At 39.1% G+C, this 21,176-nt stretch overlaps 19 non-coding genes across 19 annotated transcripts; 9 read left to right on the top strand and 10 right to left on the bottom strand.

Annotated features, from left to right (window-relative positions):
• Position 1: 1 nt before the first annotated feature.
• On the bottom strand, positions 2-73 carry TRNAQ-UUG (transfer RNA glutamine (anticodon UUG)). Its single transcript has one exon. It is a non-coding gene; the product is annotated as a tRNA-Gln (tRNA).
• A 259-nt stretch (positions 74-332) lies between these two features.
• On the top strand, positions 333-404 carry TRNAQ-CUG (transfer RNA glutamine (anticodon CUG)). Its single transcript has one exon. It is a non-coding gene; the product is annotated as a tRNA-Gln (tRNA).
• An 881-nt stretch (positions 405-1,285) lies between these two features.
• On the bottom strand, positions 1,286-1,357 carry TRNAQ-UUG (transfer RNA glutamine (anticodon UUG)). Its single transcript has one exon. It is a non-coding gene; the product is annotated as a tRNA-Gln (tRNA).
• Positions 1,358-3,737: 2,380 nt separating this feature from the next.
• On the top strand, positions 3,738-3,809 carry TRNAQ-CUG (transfer RNA glutamine (anticodon CUG)). Its single transcript has one exon. It is a non-coding gene; the product is annotated as a tRNA-Gln (tRNA).
• A 913-nt stretch (positions 3,810-4,722) lies between these two features.
• Positions 4,723-4,794, bottom strand: TRNAQ-UUG (transfer RNA glutamine (anticodon UUG)). The gene has a single exon. It is a non-coding gene; the product is annotated as a tRNA-Gln (tRNA).
• Positions 4,795-5,053: 259 nt separating this feature from the next.
• On the top strand, positions 5,054-5,125 carry TRNAQ-CUG (transfer RNA glutamine (anticodon CUG)). Its single transcript has one exon. It is a non-coding gene; the product is annotated as a tRNA-Gln (tRNA).
• Positions 5,126-6,006: 881 nt separating this feature from the next.
• Positions 6,007-6,078, bottom strand: TRNAQ-UUG (transfer RNA glutamine (anticodon UUG)). Its single transcript has one exon. It is a non-coding gene; the product is annotated as a tRNA-Gln (tRNA).
• A 2,379-nt stretch (positions 6,079-8,457) lies between these two features.
• On the top strand, positions 8,458-8,529 carry TRNAQ-CUG (transfer RNA glutamine (anticodon CUG)). Its single transcript has one exon. It is a non-coding gene; the product is annotated as a tRNA-Gln (tRNA).
• Positions 8,530-9,442: 913 nt separating this feature from the next.
• TRNAQ-UUG (transfer RNA glutamine (anticodon UUG)) lies at positions 9,443-9,514 on the bottom strand. Its single transcript has one exon. It is a non-coding gene; the product is annotated as a tRNA-Gln (tRNA).
• A 259-nt stretch (positions 9,515-9,773) lies between these two features.
• On the top strand, positions 9,774-9,845 carry TRNAQ-CUG (transfer RNA glutamine (anticodon CUG)). The gene has a single exon. It is a non-coding gene; the product is annotated as a tRNA-Gln (tRNA).
• An 881-nt stretch (positions 9,846-10,726) lies between these two features.
• On the bottom strand, positions 10,727-10,798 carry TRNAQ-UUG (transfer RNA glutamine (anticodon UUG)). The gene has a single exon. It is a non-coding gene; the product is annotated as a tRNA-Gln (tRNA).
• Positions 10,799-13,163: 2,365 nt separating this feature from the next.
• Positions 13,164-13,235, top strand: TRNAQ-CUG (transfer RNA glutamine (anticodon CUG)). Its single transcript has one exon. It is a non-coding gene; the product is annotated as a tRNA-Gln (tRNA).
• Positions 13,236-14,148: 913 nt separating this feature from the next.
• TRNAQ-UUG (transfer RNA glutamine (anticodon UUG)) lies at positions 14,149-14,220 on the bottom strand. Its single transcript has one exon. It is a non-coding gene; the product is annotated as a tRNA-Gln (tRNA).
• A 259-nt stretch (positions 14,221-14,479) lies between these two features.
• Positions 14,480-14,551, top strand: TRNAQ-CUG (transfer RNA glutamine (anticodon CUG)). Its single transcript has one exon. It is a non-coding gene; the product is annotated as a tRNA-Gln (tRNA).
• Positions 14,552-15,432: 881 nt separating this feature from the next.
• On the bottom strand, positions 15,433-15,504 carry TRNAQ-UUG (transfer RNA glutamine (anticodon UUG)). Its single transcript has one exon. It is a non-coding gene; the product is annotated as a tRNA-Gln (tRNA).
• Positions 15,505-17,874: 2,370 nt separating this feature from the next.
• TRNAQ-CUG (transfer RNA glutamine (anticodon CUG)) lies at positions 17,875-17,946 on the top strand. Its single transcript has one exon. It is a non-coding gene; the product is annotated as a tRNA-Gln (tRNA).
• A 913-nt stretch (positions 17,947-18,859) lies between these two features.
• Positions 18,860-18,931, bottom strand: TRNAQ-UUG (transfer RNA glutamine (anticodon UUG)). The gene has a single exon. It is a non-coding gene; the product is annotated as a tRNA-Gln (tRNA).
• A 259-nt stretch (positions 18,932-19,190) lies between these two features.
• On the top strand, positions 19,191-19,262 carry TRNAQ-CUG (transfer RNA glutamine (anticodon CUG)). Its single transcript has one exon. It is a non-coding gene; the product is annotated as a tRNA-Gln (tRNA).
• Positions 19,263-20,143: 881 nt separating this feature from the next.
• On the bottom strand, positions 20,144-20,215 carry TRNAQ-UUG (transfer RNA glutamine (anticodon UUG)). The gene has a single exon. It is a non-coding gene; the product is annotated as a tRNA-Gln (tRNA).
• Positions 20,216-21,176: the final 961 nt, after the last annotated feature.

The raw sequence follows: 21,176 nt of genomic DNA, 5'->3' as shown, positions 1-21,176 counted from the left end.
GAGGTTCCACCGAGACTTGAACTCGGATCGCTGGATTCAAAGTCCAAAGTGCTAACCATTACACCATGGAACCCTTGTTGAGCAGAGCTTCATAAGGGCAATGAGAATATAGGGCACAGTCAAGATTTTTACTGACCTATAGTAACCGTTTACTGATATTATATCGAAGCAGCACTGTTGCTGTTGGATGCTGTGCAATCGCAAAGTATTGGCTTCATGTCTCATTTGGATCAAATTCTTCTTCTGGAGTCTAATGATATAGGAATATTACATATTTTCTCTGATGTGCTCTGTTTTTCCAGAATGAAGTGCATCATGCTACTGAATATGTGGGTTCCATGGTGTAATGGTTAGCACTCTGGACTCTGAATCCAGCGATCCGAGTTCAAGTCTCGGTGGGACCTTGGGGCTGCTTCTCTTTTAGAGTTGCCTTTCATTTGCAGATAGATATAACAGCAATAGCTTTGCTTTACAGCCCACTTTGATGGCAGTCTTCTTTGACCAAAGAATATTAATAGTTTCTGGGGATGACTCTCTTTTGCCACAAAGAAACTGCCCACTCTCATATCTCCAAAGCTCCAAGGTATAATGGCTATTAAACTGGCTTTTGATCTCAGCGATTTGCATTGAAAGCCCAGGAGGCCCCTAAAATCAGTTGAATTGTTTCCTGATAATTTAGAGTTTATTTCTTCTTTCGAGAAAGGTGTGATCCAAATAAAGTAAGTACATTTAAACAAGGGCACTTGATCAGTAAATGCACTACTTTCTAGAACTCATAACTCTTGTAAGTTATAAAAAGTTTGCTCTCCATACAGTTTGTCAACTCAAAGAATTACATTTTTTACACATTTAATAAGACCATCAAATTGCTTGAAACATAGGAATGATTGTGAAAGTGAATATGATTCACCAAAATAATTGTATAACATTTTTTAATGTTAATAAAATAGGGCTTTTTCCAATCTTTTCACATCAATGTTGTTTCTGCATGTTCCAGTGAGCAGAGAATCTACTGCACATAGTGTGTACATTTTTCTTTTCATAGAGTTAAGGTTGGACATTATTCATCTGTGGAAAATGTTTCTGAGAGATATCTGGGTGCCCACTCTGATTGACCTTAGGGATTGTACATTAACCATATGTAGTTGCATCACTGTATTGGTATCAGGCACCAAAGTGCATTTAAATGTAATGTCGTGCAGAGAGAGTCGACTGAACTTCAGAATATTAACTCTGTTGAATTGTAATTTGAGAAATTAGAAAATGGAGTGTAAGAGCAAGATAACAGTCCCACCGAGACTTGAACTCGGATCGTTGGATTCAAAGTCCAAAGTGCTAACCATTACACCATGGAACCCTTGCAAGATGCACCTGAGAGCGTTGAATCAGAAATGGCAATATAGAGCACATTTACAATTTTTACAGATTCATAGTCCCAATTGACTGATATCATACAAACACAGCGATGTTGTCGATTGACGTTGTGCTATAGCAATCTCTGTGCTTTATAGAGCATGTAGATCAAATTCTTCCTCTTGAGGCATATGATTAAGCAATATTAAATATTGTTTCTGACTGCCTCTGTTTTGGCATAATGAAGTTCAGCATTTGCGGAAGTATTTAGGTTCCATGGTCTAATGGTTAGTAGGCTGGACTCTGAATTTAGTAATCTGACATGTTATAGCTATATTTTGATTTCCTTTGGGTGTATTGTCATTTTATGCACATAGATTTCCTAGCAGTGGCTGTGATGAATAGTTCAATTTGATAGCAGCTTCCTTTTGAGAATTTGAAAAAAAAAGAATTAAATAGTCTCTCTGGATGACTCTGCTTTGATTTCTATGTGCACATCCCTTTTGCGTTTCAGAGGGATTGACCAACATACACAACAGTGCTTGGAAGACCTCTTCCTCCCTCATGGCATGTAAAGCTAACCTCTCTCCTACCGTGTGTTTTTTTACTTTTTAACTTCCCCTTCCGAGTCATGATCATGTAACTGAATTTACATTTTTAGATTTTAACTGCAGTAGTTGCTTGTTTTTCATTTTTATTTTTTGTGTACGCATACATCCCTTTTTGTGGGGAGGGGGGAGTGATGTCTGTTTACTTATATTAGCTAATATAGGTCATTTTATGTCCGCTTACAATATGTGTCAGGATTTTTTATGTCGTTTCCAATCAATGTCTAATATCAAGTGGTTTGCAGCAGTCATACAAAGGCACGTAACACCCCCAAAACACCTACATAAGTTAGAAATACTCCGGAAGAGTACTCAGTTTATGAAAAGGCGGTGAATCCCAAATAGAACTGTGAATGTAAGCTAGCAAGCAGACTGTGCATCCCTGTTTGGAACTATGACCTGTGTGTTGCCCTCTATTAACAGAACAATGTAACTGCAGCCCATGTCACATAAAATAGAAAGTAGAGATTATGCAAATTAACTCCCAGAAGAGCCTGGTGTCACCCCAAAAGGTGTCATGCTTTTCACACCAAGAAACATCCACACATAGATCCCTGCGAACCTCAAAAACGTACAGGAAACCCTGTCCAGCGCTTTGCTCCCAGAGGAGATAAGGTTGAAAAACCACCCTATGTTAAAAGTGTCCATAATCCATGCCAGCTGCCCTGTCTATAGAACCTGGCTGTTCGTGGCCGTTCGGGGCCTAGGGGCATGAGTGGAAGGGTTTAACCTGCCTGGGTTCTTGGGCATGGTTTCATCATGCCTCAGTTTACAATGGCACTCTGCCACTTTGTCAGGCTTTAAAGAAGCCTGACTCCTGCAGAGCAAAAGATCTGATTATTTCCTTACATGTTTTGTACGTAAGAATGCGGATGGTGCTCTGAGCCTCCTATGGTGGTTATTAAGCATGGTATACATACCATAGCATGTAACTGTGCCTACAAATGGAACATTTTGTTCATTTATTAGGGAGTTGTGAAAATGGCAAAATCAAATTGCCATTACTGACACAGACCAGCTGCCGCTGTCCGGACATTTCGTCGAAAGACATTTCGTCGAAAGACATTTGGTCGACGTAATTTGGTTGAAAGCCAAATGGTCGTTTTTTTAATTTATTTATATATATATTTTTTAGGTTGTAGTTTAGGGAAAAAAAGGGGTTTTTAGAAAAAAAGGGGGTTGGGGGGACCCCCCCAAACCCCCCCCCCAAAAAAAATGTGAAAATAAAAAACAAAGCAATTCGACCATTTGGTTTTCGACCAAATGGTTTCGACCAATTGTCCTGTCGACAAATTTTTTTCGACGAAATGTCTGGCAACCCAGCTGCCGACTGTTGCTATTGACAGGAGTTCCAGGTGTATAAACTGAGGAGATCACCAGTTCAATTACCTGTGAACGCATTTTGAAGCTCATTCACAACTAGTTCATGCCCGTTCTCTCCATTTTGGCTTTCTGGCTGGCCGAGGGGCCCTTCAGTAATGTTCTTTGCTAACCATTACACCATGGGCCCCTTGCTGGTGCAACCTGACAGAGTTGTAACAGAAATGAGAATCGAGATCTCATGCATCATTTTAACAAACTCATATTCCTAGCCCACGGATATTATGCAAATGTGGAACTGTTTAGTTGGTTGTTGCGCAATAGCAAACTCTTTGCTTTACAGCTCATTTGGATAGGATTCTTCCTCTGGAGGCATAAGATAAAAGAATATTGCATACATTCTCTAAAAGGCTCTTTTTTTGCTGCAATGACGTTCATCATGTCACTAAGTATGTAGGTTCCATGGTGTAATGGTTAGCACTCTGGACTCTGAATCCAGCGATCCGAGTTCAAATCTCGGTGGGACCTTGGGAATTACTGTGTTTGTTTTCCTCTCAGTGTCTTGTTTTAATAGCAATGACGCTGCTGTGTCGCCCACTCTCATAGCATTATTCCCTGGGTGCATTTGAAAAAAGAAAGATTTTCCATGGATGACGCTCTTTAGCCACAATGAAACCCACCACTTTCTGTGGTGTGAAAGACCCATGGTGTAATGGTAGCACCCTGGAGGTTGAATCCAATAATTTGCATTCAAATCTCTGTAAGAGTTTACCATCAGTCGAACCTTTCCCTTATCGTTTATTGTGGATGTCTTCTTTGAAGAAAGGTATGATCCAACTAAAGTAAGTACATTCACGAATGGGCCCTTGGTCGGTACAAACAGTATTTATACACCTCAGGCCTTTTGTGAATTAAGAAAAGTGTGTTCTTCGTTCTATTTTTCATCTCAAACTGATACCTTCATTTTACAAACATGTAAAGGCTGTTAAGACGCTTGATTAATATCATTGATTCTGAATGTGGTCGCTTTTCATAGGATTAACCCTTTAACAATTTTGAAAGAGAATGGCGATACAATAGAGCTGCTTTTCCCAAAATGGTATTATTAATGTTGTTGCTGCATCTTCAAGTAAAAAGAGAATCCATTGGGTCACAGATTGAGCATGTTTCTTAACATTGAGTTAAGTTTGAAAATTTCAAATCTTTTATGTATGTTTCCGATGCAGATCTGCCCATCGACTCAGAATGATCTCACTGTTCATACATTTAAAAAAAATGCATAAAGGTTAAGGTGCTAGGCACAAAAGTGGATTTTTATGAAAAGTTATGCCAGAGAGTGAGAGCGAAAATGAATACCCTACACCACTAACCTTATGAATATTACTATCTTTGGCCTATAATTTAAGACAACAAGGAGACAAAGTGTGTTAGAGCAAGAGAGAAGTTCCACCGAGACTTGAACTCGGATCGCTGGATTCAAAGTCCAAAGTGCTAACCATTACACCATGGAACCCTTGTTGAGCAGAGCTTCATAAGGGCAATGAGAATATAGGGCACAGTCAAGATTTTTACTGACCTATAGTAACCGTTTACTGATATTATATCGAAGCAGCACTGTTGCTGTTGGATGCTGTGCAATCGCAAAGTATTGGCTTCATGTCTCATTTGGATCAAATTCTTCCTCTGGAGTCTAATGATATAGTAATATTACATATTTTCTCTGATGTGCTCTGTTTTTCCAGAATGAAGTGCATCATGCTACTGAATATGTGGGTTCCATGGTGTAATGGTTAGCACTCTGGACTCTGAATCCAGCGATCCGAGTTCAAGTCTCGGTGGGACCTTGGGGCTGCTTCTCTTTTAGAGTTGCCTTTCATTTGCAGATAGATATAACAGCAATAGCTTTGCTTTACAGCCCACTTTGATGGCAGTCTTCTTTGACCAAAGAATATTAATAGTTTCTGGGGATGACTCTCTTTTGCCACAAAGAAACTTCCCACTCTCATATCTCCAAAGCTCCAAGGTATAATGGCTATTAAACTGGCTTTTGATCTCAGCGATTTGCATTGAAAGCCCAGGAGGCCCCTAAAATCAGTTGAATTGTTTCCTGATAATTTAGAGTTTATTTCTTCTTTCGAGAAAGGTGTGATCCAAATAAAGTAAGTACATTTAAACAAGGGCACTTGATCAGTAAATGCACTACTTTCTAGAACTCATAACTCTTGTAAGTTATAAAAAGTTTGCTCTCCATACAGTTTGTCAACTCAAAGAATTACATTTTTTACACATTTAATAAGACCATCAAATTGCTTGAAACATAGGAATGATTGTGAAAGTGAATATGATTCACCAAAATAATTGTATAACATTTTTTTATGTTAATAAAATAGGGCTTTTTCCAATCTTTTCACATCAATGTTGTTTCTGCATGTTCCAGTGAGCAGAGAATCTACTGCACATAGTGTGTACATTTTTCTTTTCATAGAGTTAAGGTTGGACATTATTCATCTGTGGAAAATGTTTCTGAGAGATATCTGGGTGCCCACTCTGATTGACCTTAGGGATTGTACATTAACGATATGTAGTTGCATCACTGTATTGGTATCAGGCACCAAAGTGCATTTAAATGTAATGTCGTGCAGAGAGAGTCGACTGAACTTCTGAATATTAACTCTGTTGAATTGTAATTTGAGAAATTAGAAAATGGAGTGTAAGAGCAAGATAACGGTCCCACCGAGACTTGAACTCGGATCGTTGGATTCAAAGTCCAAAGTGCTAACCATTACACCATGGAACCCTTGCAAGATGCACCTGAGAGCGTTGAATCAGAAATGGCAATATAGAGCACATTTACAATTTTTACAGATTCATAGTCCCAATTGACTAATATCATACAAACACAGCGATGTTGTCGATTGACGTTGTGCTATAGCAATCTCTGTGCTTTATAGAGCATGTAGATCAAATTCTTCCTCTTGAGGCATATGATTAAGCAATATTAAATATTGTTTCTGACTGCCTCTGTTTTGGCATAATGAAGTTCAGCATTTGCGGAAGTATTTAGGTTCCATGGTCTAATGGTTAGTAGGCTGGACTCTGAATTTAGTAATCTGACATGTTATAGCTATATTTTGTTTTCCTTTGGGTGTATTGTCATTTTATGCACATAGATTTCCTAGCAGTGGCTGTGATGAATAGTTCAATTTGATAGCAGCTTCCTTTTGAGAATTTGAAAAAAAAAGAATTAAATAGTCTCTCTGGATGACTCTGCTTTGACTTCTATGTGCACATCCCTTTTGCGTTTCAGAGGGATTGACCAACATACACAACAGTGCTTGGAAGACCTCTTCCTCCCTCATGGCATGTAAAGCTAACCTCTCTCCTACCGTGTGTTTTTTTACTTTTTAACTTCCCCTTCCGAGTCATGATCATGTAACTGAATTTACATTTTTAGATTTTAACTGCAGTAGTTGCTTGTTTTTCATTTTTATTTTTTGTGTACGCATACATCCCTTTTTGTGGGGAGGGGGGAGTGATGTCTGTTTACTTATATTAGCTAATATAGGTCATTTTATGTCCGCTTACAATATGTGTCAGGATTTTTTATGTCGTTTCCAATCAATGTCTAATATCAAGTGGTTTGCAGCAGTCATACAAAGGCACGTAACACCCCCAAAACACCTACATAAGTTAGAAATACTCCGGAAGAGTACTCAGTTTATGAAAAGGCGGTGAATCCCAAATAGAACTGTAAATGTAAGCTAGCAAGCAGACTGTGCACCCCTGTTTGGAACTATGACCTGTGTGTTGCCCTCTATTAACAGAACAATGTAACTGCAGCCCATGTCACATAAAATAGAAAGTAGAGATTATGCAAATTAACTCCCAGAAGAGCCTGGTGTCACCCCAAAAGGTGTCATGCTTTTCACACCAAGAAACATCCACACATAGATCCCTGCGAACCTCAAAAACGTACAGGAAACCCTGTCCAGCGCTTTGCTCCCAGAGGAGATAAGGTTGAAAAACCACCCTATGTTAAAAGTGTCCATAATCCATGCCAGCTGCCCTGTCTATAGTACCTGGCCGTTCGTGGCCGTGGGCCTAGGGGCATGAGTGGAAGGGTTTAACCTGCCTGGGTTCTTGGGCATGGTTTCATCATGCCTCAGTTTACAATGGCACTCTGCCACTTTGTCAGGCTTTAAAGAAGCCTGACTCCTGCAGAGCAAAAGATCTGATTATTTCCTTACATGTTTTGTACGTAAGAATGCGGATGGTGCTCTGAGCCTCCTATGGTGGTTATTAAGCATGGTATACATACCATAGCATGTAACTGTGCCTACAAATGGAACATTTTGTTCATTTATTAGGGAGTTGTGAAAATGGCAAAATCAAATTGCCATTACTGACACAGACCAGCTGCCGCTGTCCGGACATTTCGTTGAAAGACATTTCGTCGAAAGACATTTGGTCGACGTAATTTGGTCGAAAGCCAAATGGTCGTTTTTTTTAATTTATTTATATATATATTTTTTAGGTTGTAGTTTAGGGAAAAAAAGGGGTTTTTAGAAAAAAAGGGGGTTGGGGGGACCCCCCCAAACTCCCTCCCCCAAAAAAAATGTGGAAATAAAAAACAAAGCAATTCGACCATTTGGTTTTCGACCAAATGGTTTCGACCAATTGTCCTGTCGACAAATTTTTTTCGACGAAATGTCTGGCAACCCAGCTGCCGACTGTTGCTATTGACAGGAGTTCCAGGTGTATAAACTGAGGAGATCACCAGTTCAATTACCTGTGAACGCATTTTGAAGCTCATTCACAACCAGTTCATGCCCGTTCTCTCCATTTTGGCTTTCTGGCTGGCCGAGGGGCCCTTCAGTAATGTTCTTTGCTAACCATTACACCATGGGCCCCTTGCTGGTGCAACCTGACAGAGTTGTAACAGAAATGAGAATCGAGATCTCATGCATCATTTTAACAAACTCATATTCCTAGCCCACGGATATTATGCAAATGTGGAACTGTTTAGTTGGTTGTTGCGCAATAGCAAACTCTTTGCTTTACAGCTCATTTGGATAGGATTCTTCCTCTGGAGGCATAAGATAAAAGAATATTGCATACATTCTCTAAAAGGCTCTTTTTTTGCTGCAATGACGTTCATCATGTCACTAAGTATGTAGGTTCCATGGTGTAATGGTTAGCACTCTGGACTCTGAATCCAGCGATCCGAGTTCAAATCTCGGTGGGACCTTGGGAATTACTGTGTTTGTTTTCCTCTCAGTGTCTTGTTTTAATAGCAATGACGCTGCTGTGTCGCCCACTTTCATAGCATTATTCCCTGGGTGCATTTGAAAAAAGAAAGATTTTCCATGGATGACGCTCTTTAGCCACAATGAAACCCACCACTTTCTGTGGTGTGAAAGACCCATGGTGTAATGGTAGCACCCTGGAGGTTGAATCCAATAATTTGCATTCAAATCTCTGTAAGAGTTTACCATCAGTCGAACCTTTCCCTTATCGTTTATTGTGGATGTCTTCTTTGAAGAAAGGTATGATCCAACTAAAGTAAGTACATTTACGAATGGGCCCTTGGTCGGTACAAACAGTATTTATACACCTCAGGCCTTTTGTGAATTAAGAAAAGTGTGTTCTTCGTTCTATTTTTCATCTCAAACTGATACCTTCATTTTACAAACATGTAAAGACTGTTAAGACGCTTGATTAATATCATTGATTCTGAATGTGGTCGCTTTTCATAGGATTAACCCTTTAACAATTTTGAAAGAGAATGGCGATACAATAGAGCTGCTTTTCCCAAAATGGTATTATTAATGTTGTTGCTGCATCTTCAAGTAAAAAGAGAATCCATTGGGTCACAGATTGAGCATGTTTCTTAACATTGAGTTAAGTTTGAAAATTTCAAATCTTTTATGTATGTTTTCGATGCAGATCTGCCCATCGACTCAGAATGACCTCACTGTTCATACATTTAAAAAAAATGCATAAAGGTTAAGGTGCTAGGCACAAAAGTGGATTTTTATGAAAAGTTATGCCAGAGAGTGAGAGCGAAAATGAATACCCTACACCACTAACCTTATGAATATTACTATCTTTGGCCTATAATTTAAGACAACAAGGAGACAAAGTGTGTTAGAGCAAGAGAGAGGCTCCACCGAGACGTGAACTCGGATCGCTGGATTCAAAGTCCAAAGTGCTAACCATTACACCATGGAACCCTTGTTGAGCAGAGCTTCATAAGGGCAATGAGAATATAGGGCACAGTCAAGATTTTTACTGACCTATAGTAACCGTTTACTGATATTATATCGAAGCAGCACTGTTGCTGTTGGATGCTGTGCAATCGCAAAGTATTGGCTTCATGTCTCATTTGGATCAAATTCTTCCTCTGGAGTCTAATGATATAGGAATATTACATATTTTCTCTGATGTGCTCTGTTTTTCCAGAATGAAGTGCATCATGCTACTGAATATGTGGGTTCCATGGTGTAATGGTTAGCACTCTGGACTCTGAATCCAGCGATCCGAGTTCAAGTCTCGGTGGGACCTTGGGGCTGCTTCTCTTTTAGAGTTGCCTTTCATTTGCAGATAGATATAACAGCAATAGCTTTGCTTTACAGCCCACTTTGATGGCAGTCTTCTTTGACCAAAGAATATTTATAGTTTCTGGGGATGACTCTCTTTTGCCACAAAGAAACTGCCCACTCTCATATCTCCAAAGCTCCAAGGTATAATGGCTATTAAACTGGCTTTTGATCTCAGCGATTTGCATTGAAAGCCCAGGAGGCCCCTAAAATCAGTTGAATTGTTTCCTGATAATTTAGAGTTTATTTCTTCTTTCGAGAAAGGTGTGATCCAAATAAAGTAAGTACATTTAAACAAGGGCACTTGATCAGTAAATGCACTACTTTCTAGAACTCATAACTCTTGTAAGTTATAAAAAGTTTGCTCTCCATACAGTTTGTCAACTCAAAGAATTACATTTTTTACACATTTAATAAGACCATCAAATTGCTTGAAACATAGGAATGATTGTGAAAGTGAATATGATTCACCAAAATAATTGTATAACATTTTTTAATGTTAATAAAATAGGGCTTTTTCCAATCTTTTCACATCAATGTTGTTTCTGCATGTTCCAGTGAGCAGAGAATCTACTGCACATAGTGTGTACATTTTTCTTTTCATAGAGTTAAGGTTGGACATTATTCATCTGTGGAAAATGTTTCTGAGAGATATCTGGGTGCCCACTCTGATTGACCTTAGGGATTGTACATTAACGATATGTAGTTGCATCACTGTATTGGTATCAGGCACCAAAGTGCATTTAAATGTAATATCGTGCAGAGAGAGTCGACTGAACTTCTGAATATTAACTCTGTTGAATTGTAATTTGAGAAATTAGAAAATGGAGTGTAAGAGCAAGATAACGGTCCCACCGAGACTTGAACTCGGATCGTTGGATTCAAAGTCCAAAGTGCTAACCATTACACCATGGATCCCTTGCAAGATGCACCTGAGAGCGTTGAATCAGAAATGGCAATATAGAGCACATTTACAATTTTTACAGATTCATAGTCCCAATTGACTGATATCATACAAACACAGCGATGTTGTCGATTGACGTTGTGCTATAGCAATCTCTGTGCTTTATAGAGCATGTAGATCAAATTCTTCCTCTTGAGGCATATGATTAAGCAATATTAAATATTGTTTCTGACTGCCTCTGTTTTGGCATAATGAAGTTCAGCATTTGCGGAAGTATTTAGGTTCCATGGTCTAATGGTTAGTAGGCTGGACTCTGAATTTAGTAATCTGACATGTTATAGCTATATTTTGTTTTCCTTTGGGTGTATTGTCATTTTATGCACATAGATTTCCTAGCAGTGGCTGTGATGAATAGTTCAATTTGATAGCAGCTTCCTTTTGAGAATTTGAAAAAAAAAGAATTAAATATTCTCTCTGGATGACTCTGCTTTGATTTCTATGTGCACATCCCTTTTGCGTTTCAGAGGGATTGACCAACATACACAACAGTGCTTGGAAGACCTCTTCCTCCCCCATGGCATGTAAAGCTAACCTCTCTCCTACCGTGTGTTTTTTTACTTTTTAACTTCCCCTTCCGAGTCATGATCATGTAACTGAATTTACATTTTTAGATTTTAACTGCAGTAGTTGCTTGTTTTTCATTTTTATTTTTTGTGTACGCATACATCCCTTTTTGTGGGGAGGGGGGAGTGATGTCTGTTTACTTATATTAGCTAATATAGGTCATTTTATGTCCGCTTACAATATGTGTCAGGATTTTTTATGTCGTTTCCAATCAATGTCTAATATCAAGTGGTTTGCAGCAGTCATACAAAGGCACGTAACACCCCCAAAACACCTACATAAGTTAGAAATACTCCGGAAGAGTACTCAGTTTATGAAAAGGCGGTGAATCCCAAATAGAACTGTAAATGTAAGCTAGCAAGCAGACTGTGCACCCCTGTTTGGAACTATGACCTGTGTGTTGCCCTCTATTAACAGAACAATGTAACTGCAGCCCATGTCACATAAAATAGAAAGTAGAGATTATGCAAATTAACTCTCAGAAGAGCCTGGTGTCACCCCAAAAGGTGTCATGCTTTTCACACCAAGAAACATCCACACATAGATCCCTGCGAACCTCAAAAACGTACAGGAAACCCTGTCCAGCGCTTTGCTCCCAGAGGAGATAAGGTTGAAAAACCACCCTATGTTAAAAGTGTCCATAATCCATGCCAGCTGCCCTGTCTATAGAACCTGGCTGTTCGTGGCCGTTCGGGGCCTAGGGGCATGAGTGGAAGGGTTTAACCTGCCTGGGTTCTTGGGCATGGTTTCATCATGCCTCAGTTTACAATGGCACTCTGCCACTTTGTCAGGCTTTAAAGAAGCCTGACTCCTGCAGAGCAAAAGATCTGATTATTTCCTTACATGTTTTGTACGTAAGAATGCGGATGGTGCTCTGAGCCTCGTATGGTGGTTATTAAGCATGGTATACATACCATAGCATGTAACTGTGCCTACAAATGGAACATTTTGTTCATTTATTAGGGAGTTGTGAAAATGGCAAAATCAAATTGCCATTACTGACACAGACCAGCTGCCGCTGTCCGGACATTTCGTCGAAAGACATTTGGTCGACGTAATTTGGTCGAAAGCCAAATGGTCGGTTTTTTTATTTATTTATATATATATTTTTTAGGTTGTAGTTTAGGGAAAAAAAGGGTTTTTTAGAAAAAACAGGGGTTGGGGGGACCCCCCCAAACCCCACCCCAAAAAAAAATGTGAAAATAAAAAACAAAGCAATTCGACCATTTGGTTTTCGACCAAATGGTTTCGACCAATTGTCCTGTCGACAAATTTTTTTCGACGAAATGTCTGGCAACCCAGCTGCCGACTGTTGCTATTGACAGGAGTTCCAGGTGTATAAACTGAGGAGATCACCAGTTCAATTACCTGTGAACGCATTTTGAAGCTCATTCACAACCAGTTCATGCCCGTTCTCTCCATTTTGGCTTTCTGGCTGGCCGAGGGGCCCTTCAGTAATGTTCTTTGCTAACCATTACACCATGGGCCCCTTGCTGGTGCAACCTGACAGAGTTGTAACAGAAATGAGAATCGAGATCTCATGCATCATTTTAACAAACTCATATTCCTAGCCCACGGATATTATGCAAATGTGGAACTGTTTAGTTGGTTGTTGCGCAATAGCAAACTCTTTGCTTTACAGCTCATTTGGATAGGATTCTTCCTCTGGAGGCATAAGATAAAAGAATATTGCATACATTCTCTAAAAGGCTCTTTTTTTGCTGCAATGACGTTCATCATGTCACTAAGTATGTAGGTTCCATGGTGTAATGGTTAGCACTCTGGACTCTGAATCCAGCGATCCGAGTTCAAATCTCGGTGGGACCTTGGGAATTACTGTGTTTGTTTTCCTCTCAGTGTCTTGTTTTAATAGCAATGACGCTGCTGTGTCGCCCACTTTCATAGCATTATTCCCTGGGTGCATTTGAAAAAAGAAAGATTTTCCATGGATGACGCTCTTTAGCCACAATGAAACCCACCACTTTCTGTGGTGTGAAAGACCCATGGTGTAATGGTAGCACCCTGGAGGTTGAATCCAATAATTTGCATTCAAATCTCTGTAAGAGTTTACCATCAGTCGAACCTTTCCCTTATCGTTTATTGTGGATGTCTTCTTTGAAGAAAGGTATGATCCAACTAAAGTAAGTACATTCACGAATGGGCCCTTGGTCGGTACAAACAGTATTTATACACCTCAGGCCTTTTGTGAATTAAGAAAAGTGTGTTCTTCGTTCTATTTTTCATCTCAAACTGATACCTTCATTTTACAAACATGTAAAGGCTGTTAAGACGCTTGATTAATATCATTGATTCTGAATGTGGTCGCTTTTCATAGGATTAACCCTTTAACAATTTTGAAAGAGAATGGCGATACAATAGAGCTGCTTTTCCCAAAATGGTATTATTAATGTTGTTGCTGCATCTTCAAGTAAAAAGAGAATCCATTGGGTCACAGATTGAGCATGTTTCTTAACATTGAGTTAAGTTTGAAAATTTCAAATCTTTTATGTATGTTTCCGATGCAGATCTGCCCATCGACTCAGAATGACCTCACTGTTCATACATTTAAAAAAAATGCATAAAGGTTAAGGTGCTAGGCACAAAAGTGGATTTTTATGAAAAGTTATGCCAGAGAGTGAGAGCGAAAATGAATACCCTACACCACTAACCTTATGAATATTACTATCTTTGGCCTATAATTTAAGACAACAAGGAGACAAAGTGTGTTAGAGCAAGAGAGAGGTTCCACCGAGACTTGAACTCGGATCGCTGGATTCAAAGTCCAAAGTGCTAACCATTACACCATGGAACCCTTGTTGAGCAGAGCTTCATAAGGGCAATGAGAATATAGGGCACAGTCAAGATTTTTACTGACCTATAGTAACCGTTTACTGATATTATATCGAAGCAGCACTGTTGCTGTTGGATGCTGTGCAATCGCAAAGTATTGGCTTCATGTCTCATTTGGATCAAATTCTTCCTCTGGAGTCTAATGATATAGGAATATTACATATTTTCTCTGATGTGCTCTGTTTTTCCAGAATGAAGTGCATCATGCTACTGAATATGTGGGTTCCATGGTGTAATGGTTAGCACTCTGGACTCTGAATCCAGCGATCTGAGTTCAAGTCTCGGTGGGACCTTGGGGCTGCTTCTCTTTTAGAGTTGCCTTTCATTTGCAGATAGATATAACAGCAATAGCTTTGCTTTACAGCCCACTTTGATGGCAGTCTTCTTTGACCAAAGAATATTAATAGTTTCTGGGGATGACTCTCTTTTGCCACAAAGAAACTGCCCACTCTCATATCTCCAAAGCTCCAAGGTATAATGGCTATTAAACTGGCTTTTGATCTCAGCGATTTGCATTGAAAGCCCAGGAGGCCCCTAAAATCAGTTGAATTGTTTCCTGATAATTTAGAGTTTATTTCTTCTTTCGAGAAAGGTGTGATCCAAATAAAGTAAGTACATTTAAACAAGGGAACTTGATCAGTAAATGCACTACTTTCTAGAACTCATAACTCTTGTAAGTTATAAAAAGTTTGCTCTCCATACAGTTTGTCAACTCAAAGAATTACATTTTTTACACATTTAATAAGACCATCAAATTGCTTGAAACATAGGAATGATTGTGAAAGTGAATATGATTCACCAAAATAATTGTATAACATTTTTTAATGTTAATAAAATAGGGCTTTTTCCAATCTTTTCACATCAATGTTGTTTCTGCATGTTCCAGTGAGCAGAGAATCTACTGCACATAGTGTGTACATTTTTCTTTTCATAGAGTTAAGGTTGGACATTATTCATCTGTGGAAAATGTTTCTGAGAGATATCTGGGTGCCCACTCTGATTGACCTTAGGGATTGTACATTAACGATATGTAGTTGCATCACTGTATTGGTATCAGGCACCAAAGTGCATTTAAATGTAATGTCGTGCAGAGAGAGTCGACTGAACTTCTGAATATTAACTCTGTTGAATTGTAATTTGAGAAATTAGAAAATGGAGTGTAAGAGCAAGATAACGGTCCCACCGAGACTTGAACTCGGATCGTTGGATTCAAAGTCCAAAGTGCTAACCATTACACCATGGAACCCTTGCAAGATGCACCTGAGAGCGTTGAATCAGAAATGGTAATATAGAGCACATTTACAATTTTTACAGATTCATAGTCCCAATTGACTGATATCATACAAACACAGCGATGTTGTCGATTGACGTTGTGCTATAGCAATCTCTGTGCTTTATAGAGCATGTAGATCAAATTCTTCCTCTTGAGGCATATGATTAAGCAATATTAAATATTGTTTCTGACTGCCTCTGTTTTGGCATAATGAAGTTCAGCATTTGCGGAAGTATTTAGGTTCCATGGTCTAATGGTTAGTAGGCTGGACTCTGAATTTAGTAATCTGACATGTTATAGCTATATTTTGTTTTCCTTTGGGTGTATTGTCATTTTATGCACATAGATTTCCTAGCAGTGGCTGTGATGAATAGTTCAATTTGATAGCAGCTTCCTTTTGAGAATTTGAAAAAAAAAGAATTAAATAGTCTCTCTGGATGACTCTGCTTTGATTTCTATGTGCACATCCCTTTTGCGTTTCAGAGGGATTGACCAACATACACAACAGTGCTTGGAAGACCTCTTCCTCCCTCATGGCATGTAAAGCTAACCTCTCTCCTACCGTGTGTTTTTTTACTTTTTAACTTCCCCTTCCGAGTCATGATCATGTAACTGAATTTACATTTTTAGATTTTAACTGCAGTAGTTGCTTGTTTTTCGATTTTATTTTTTGTGTACGCATACATCCCTTTTTGTGGGGAGGGGGGAGTGATGTCTGTTTACTTATATTAGCTAATATAGGTCATTTTATGTCCGCTTACAATATGTGTCAGGATTTTTTATGTCGTTTCCAATCAATGTCTAATATCAAGTGGTTTGCAGCAGTCATACAAAGGCACGTAACACCCCCAAAACACCTACATAAGTTAGAAATACTCCGGAAGAGTACTCAGTTTATGAAAAGGCGGTGAATCCCAAATAGAACTGTAAATGTAAGCTAGCAAGCAGACTGTGCACCCCTGTTTGGAACTATGACCTGTGTGTTGCCCTCTATTAACAGAACAATGTAACTGCAGCCCATGTCACATAAAATAGAAAGTAGAGATTATGCAAATTAACTCCCAGAAGAGCCTGGTGTCACCCCAAAAGGTGTCATGCTTTTCACACCAAGAAACATCCACACATAGATCCCTGCGAACCTCAAAAACGTACAGGAAAACCTGTCCAGCGCTTTGCTCCCAGAGGAGATAAGGTTGAAAAACCACCCTATGTTAAAAGTGTCCATAATCCATGCCAGCTGCCCTGTCTATAGAACCTGGCCGTTCGGGGCCTAGGGGCATGAGTGGAAGGGTTTAACCTGCCTCGGTTCTTGGGCATGGTTTCATCATGCCTCAGTTTACAATGGCACTCTGCCACTTTGTCAGGCTTTAAAGAAGCCTGACTCCTGCAGAGCAAAAGATCTGATTATTTCCTTACATGTTTTGTACGTAAGAATGCGGATGGTGCTCTGAGCCTCCTATGGTGGTTATTAAGCATGGTATACATACCATAGCATGTAACTGTGCCTACAAATGGAACATTTTGTTCATTTATTAGGGAGTTGTGAAAATGGCAAAATCAAATTGCCATTACTGACACAGACCAGCTGCCGCTGTCCGGACATTTCGTCGAAAGACATTTCGTCGAAAGACATTTGGTCGACGTAATTTGGTCGAAAGCCAAATGGTCGTTTTTTTTATTTATTTATATATATATTTTTTAGGTTGTAGTTTAGGGAAAAAAAGGGGTTTTTAGAAAAAAAGGAGGTTGGGGGGACCCCCCCAAACCTCCCCCCAAAAAAAAATGTGAAAATAAAAAACAAAGCAATTCGACCATTTGGTTTTCGACCAAATGGTTTCGACCAATTGTCCTGTCGACAAATTTTTTTTGACGAAATGTCTGGCAACCCAGCTGCCGACTGTTGCTATTGACAGGAGTTCCAGGTGTATAAACTGAGGAGATCACCAGTTCAATTACCTGTGAACGCATTTTGAAGCTCATTCACAACCAGTTCATGCCCGTTCTCTCCATTTTGGCTTTCTGGCTGGCCGAGGGGCCCTTCAGTAATGTTCTTTGCTAACCATTACACCATGGGCCCCTTGCTGGTGCAACCTGACAGAGTTGTAACAGAAATGAGAATCGAGATCTCATGCATCATTTTAACAAACTCATATTCCTAGCCCACGGATATTATGCAAATGTGGAACTGTTTAGTTGGTTGTTGCGCAATAGCAAACTCTTTGCTTTACAGCTCATTTGGATAGGATTCTTCCTCTGGAGGCATAAGATAAAAGAATATTGCATACATTCTCTAAAAGGCTCTTTTTTTGCTGCAATGACGTTCATCATGTCACTAAGTATGTAGGTTCCATGGTGTAATGGTTAGCACTCTGGACTCTGAATCCAGCGATCCGAGTTCAAATCTCAGTGGGACCTTGGGAATTACTGTGTTTGTTTTCCTCTCAGTGTCTTGTTTTAATAGCAATGACGCTGCTGTGTCGCCCACTTTCATAGCATTATTCCCTGGGTGCATTTGAAAAAAGAAAGATTTTCCATGGATGACGCTCTTTAGCCACAATGAAACCCACCACTTTCTGTGGTGTGAAAGACCCATGGTGTAATGGTAGCACCCTGGAGGTTGAATCCAATAATTTGCATTCAAATCTCTGTAAGAGTTTACCATCAGTCGAACCTTTCCCTTATCGTTTATTGTGGATGTCTTCTTTGAAGAAAGGTATGATCCAACTAAAGTAAGTACATTCACGAATGGGCCCTTGGTCGGTACAAACAGTATTTATACACCTCAGGCCTTTTGTGAATTAAGAAAAGTGTGTTCTTCGTTCTATTTTTCATCTCAAACTGATACCTTCATTTTACAAACATGTAAAGGCTGTTAAGACGCTTGATTAATATCATTGATTCTGAATGTGGTCGCTTTTCATAGGATTAACCCTTTAACAATTTTGAAAGAGAATGGCGATACAATAGAGCTGCTTTTCCCAAAATGGTATTATTAATGTTGTTGCTGCATCTTCAAGTAAAAAGAGAATCCATTGGGTCTCAGATTGAGCATGTTTCTTAACATTGAGTTAAGTTTGAAAATTTCAAATCTTTTATGTATGTTTCCGATGCAGATCTGCCCATCGACTCAGAATGACCTCACTGTTCATACATTTAAAAAAAATGCATAAAGGTTAAGGTGCTAGGCACAAAAGTGGATTTTTATGAAAAGTTATGCCAGAGAGTGAGAGCGAAAATGAATACCCTACACCACTAACCTTATGAATATTACTATCTTTGGCCTATAATTTAAGACAACAAGGAGACAAAGTGTGTTAGAGCAAGAGAGAGGTTCCACCGAGACTTGAACTCGGATCGCTGGATTCAAAGTCCAAAGTGCTAACCATTACACCATGGAACCCTTGTTGAGCAGAGCTTCATAAGGGCAATGAGAATATAGGGCACAGTCAAGATTTTTACTGACCTATAGTAACCGTTTACTGATATTATATCGAAGCAGCACTGTTGCTGCTGGATGCTGTGCAATCGCAAAGTATTGGCTTCATGTCTCATTTGGATCAAATTCTTCCTCTGGAGTCTAATGATATAGGAATATTACATATTTTCTCTGATGTGCTCTGTTTTTCCAGAATGAAGTGCATCATGCTACTGAATATGTGGGTTCCATGGTGTAATGGTTAGCACTCTGGACTCTGAATCCAGCGATCCGAGTTCAAGTCTCGGTGGGACCTTGGGGCTGCTTATCTTTTAGAGTTGCCTTTCATTTGCAGATAGATATAACAGCAATAGCTTTGCTTTACAGCCCACTTTGATGGCAGTCTTCTTTGACCAAAGAATATTAATAGTTTCTGGGGATGACTCTCTTTTGCCACAAAGAAACTGCCCACTCTCATATCTCCAAAGCTCCAAGGTATAATGGCTATTAAACTGGCTTTTGATCTCAGCGATTTGCATTGAAAGCCCAGGAGGCCCCTAAAATCAGTTGAATTGTTTCCTGATAATTTAGAGTTTATTTCTTCTTTCGAGAAAGGTGTGATCCAAATAAAGTAAGTACATTTAAACAAGGGCACTTGATCAGTAAATGCACTACTTTCTAGAACTCATAACACTTGTAAGTTATAAAAAGTTTGCTCTCCATACAGTTTGTCAACTCAAAGAATTACATTTTTTACACATTTAATAAGACCATCAAATTGCTTGAAACATAGGAATGATTGTGAAAGTGAATATGATTCACCAAAATAATTGTATAACATTTTTTAATGTTAATAAAATAGGGCTTTTTCCAATCTTTTCACATCAATGTTGTTTCTGCATGTTCCAGTGAGCAGAGAATCTACTGCACATAGTGTGTACATTTTTCTTTTCATAGAGTTAAGGTTGGACATTATTCATCTGTGGAAAATGTTTCTGAGAGATATCTGGGTGCCCACTCTGATTGACCTTAGGGATTGTACATTAACGATATGTAGTTGCATCACTGTATTGGTATCAGGCACCAAAGTGCATTTAAATGTAATGTCGTGCAGAGAGAGTCGACTGAACTTCTGAATATTAACTCTGTTGAATTGTAATTTGAGAAATTAGAAAATGGAGTGTAAGAGCAAGATAACGGTCCCACCGAGACTTGAACTCGGATCGTTGGATTCAAAGTCCAAAGTGCTAACCATTACACCATGGATCCCTTGCAAGATGCACCTGAGAGCGTTGAATCAGAAATGGCAATATAGAGCACATTTACAATTTTTACAGATTCATAGTCCCAATTGACTGATATCATACAAACACAGCGATGTTGTCGATTGACGTTGTGCTATAGCAATCTCTGTGCTTTATAGAGCATGTAGATCAAATTCTTCCTCTTGAGGCATATGATTAAGCAATATTAAATATTGTTTCTGACTGCCTCTGTTTTGGCATAATGAAGTTCAGCATTTGCGGAAGTATTTAGGTTCCATGGTCTAATGGTTAGTAGGCTGGACTCTGAATTTAGTAATCTGACATGTTATAGCTATATTTTGTTTTCCTTTGGGTGTATTGTCATTTTATGCACATAGATTTCCTAGCAGTGGCTGTGATGAATAGTTCAATTTGATAGCAGCTTCCTTTTGAGAATTTGAAAAAAAAAGAATTAAATATTCTCTCTGGATGACTCTGCTTTGATTTCTATGTGCACATCCCTTTTGCGTTTCAGAGGGATTGACCAACATACACAACAGTGCTTGGAAGACCTCTTCCTCCCCCATGGCATGTAAAGCTAACCTCTCTCCTATCGTGTGTTTTTTTACTTTTTAACTTCCCCTTCCGAGTCATGATCATGTAACTGAATTTACATTTTTAGATTTTAACTGCAGTAGTTGCTTGTTTTTCATTTTTATTTTTTGTGTACGCATACATCCCTTTTTGTGGGGAGGGGGGAGTGATGTCTGTTTACTTATATTAGCTAATATAGGTCATTTTATGTCCGCTTACAATATGTGTCAGGATTTTTTATGTCGTTTCCAATCAATGTCTAATATCAAGTGGTTTGCAGCAGTCATACAAAGGCACGTAACACCCCCAAAACACCTACATAAGTTAGAAATACTCCGGAAGAGTACTCAGTTTATGAAAAGGCGGTGAATCCCAAATAGAACTGTAAATGT

This window comes from Ambystoma mexicanum, chromosome 5p (genome assembly GCF_040938575.1).
Source record: "Ambystoma mexicanum isolate Mex_15411 chromosome 5p, UKY_AmexF1_1, whole genome shotgun sequence".
NCBI lineage: Eukaryota > Metazoa > Chordata > Amphibia > Caudata > Ambystomatidae > Ambystoma > Ambystoma mexicanum.
The sequence above is the reverse complement of the archived record's forward strand: the minus strand, read 5'-3'. Positions and strand labels throughout refer to the sequence as shown.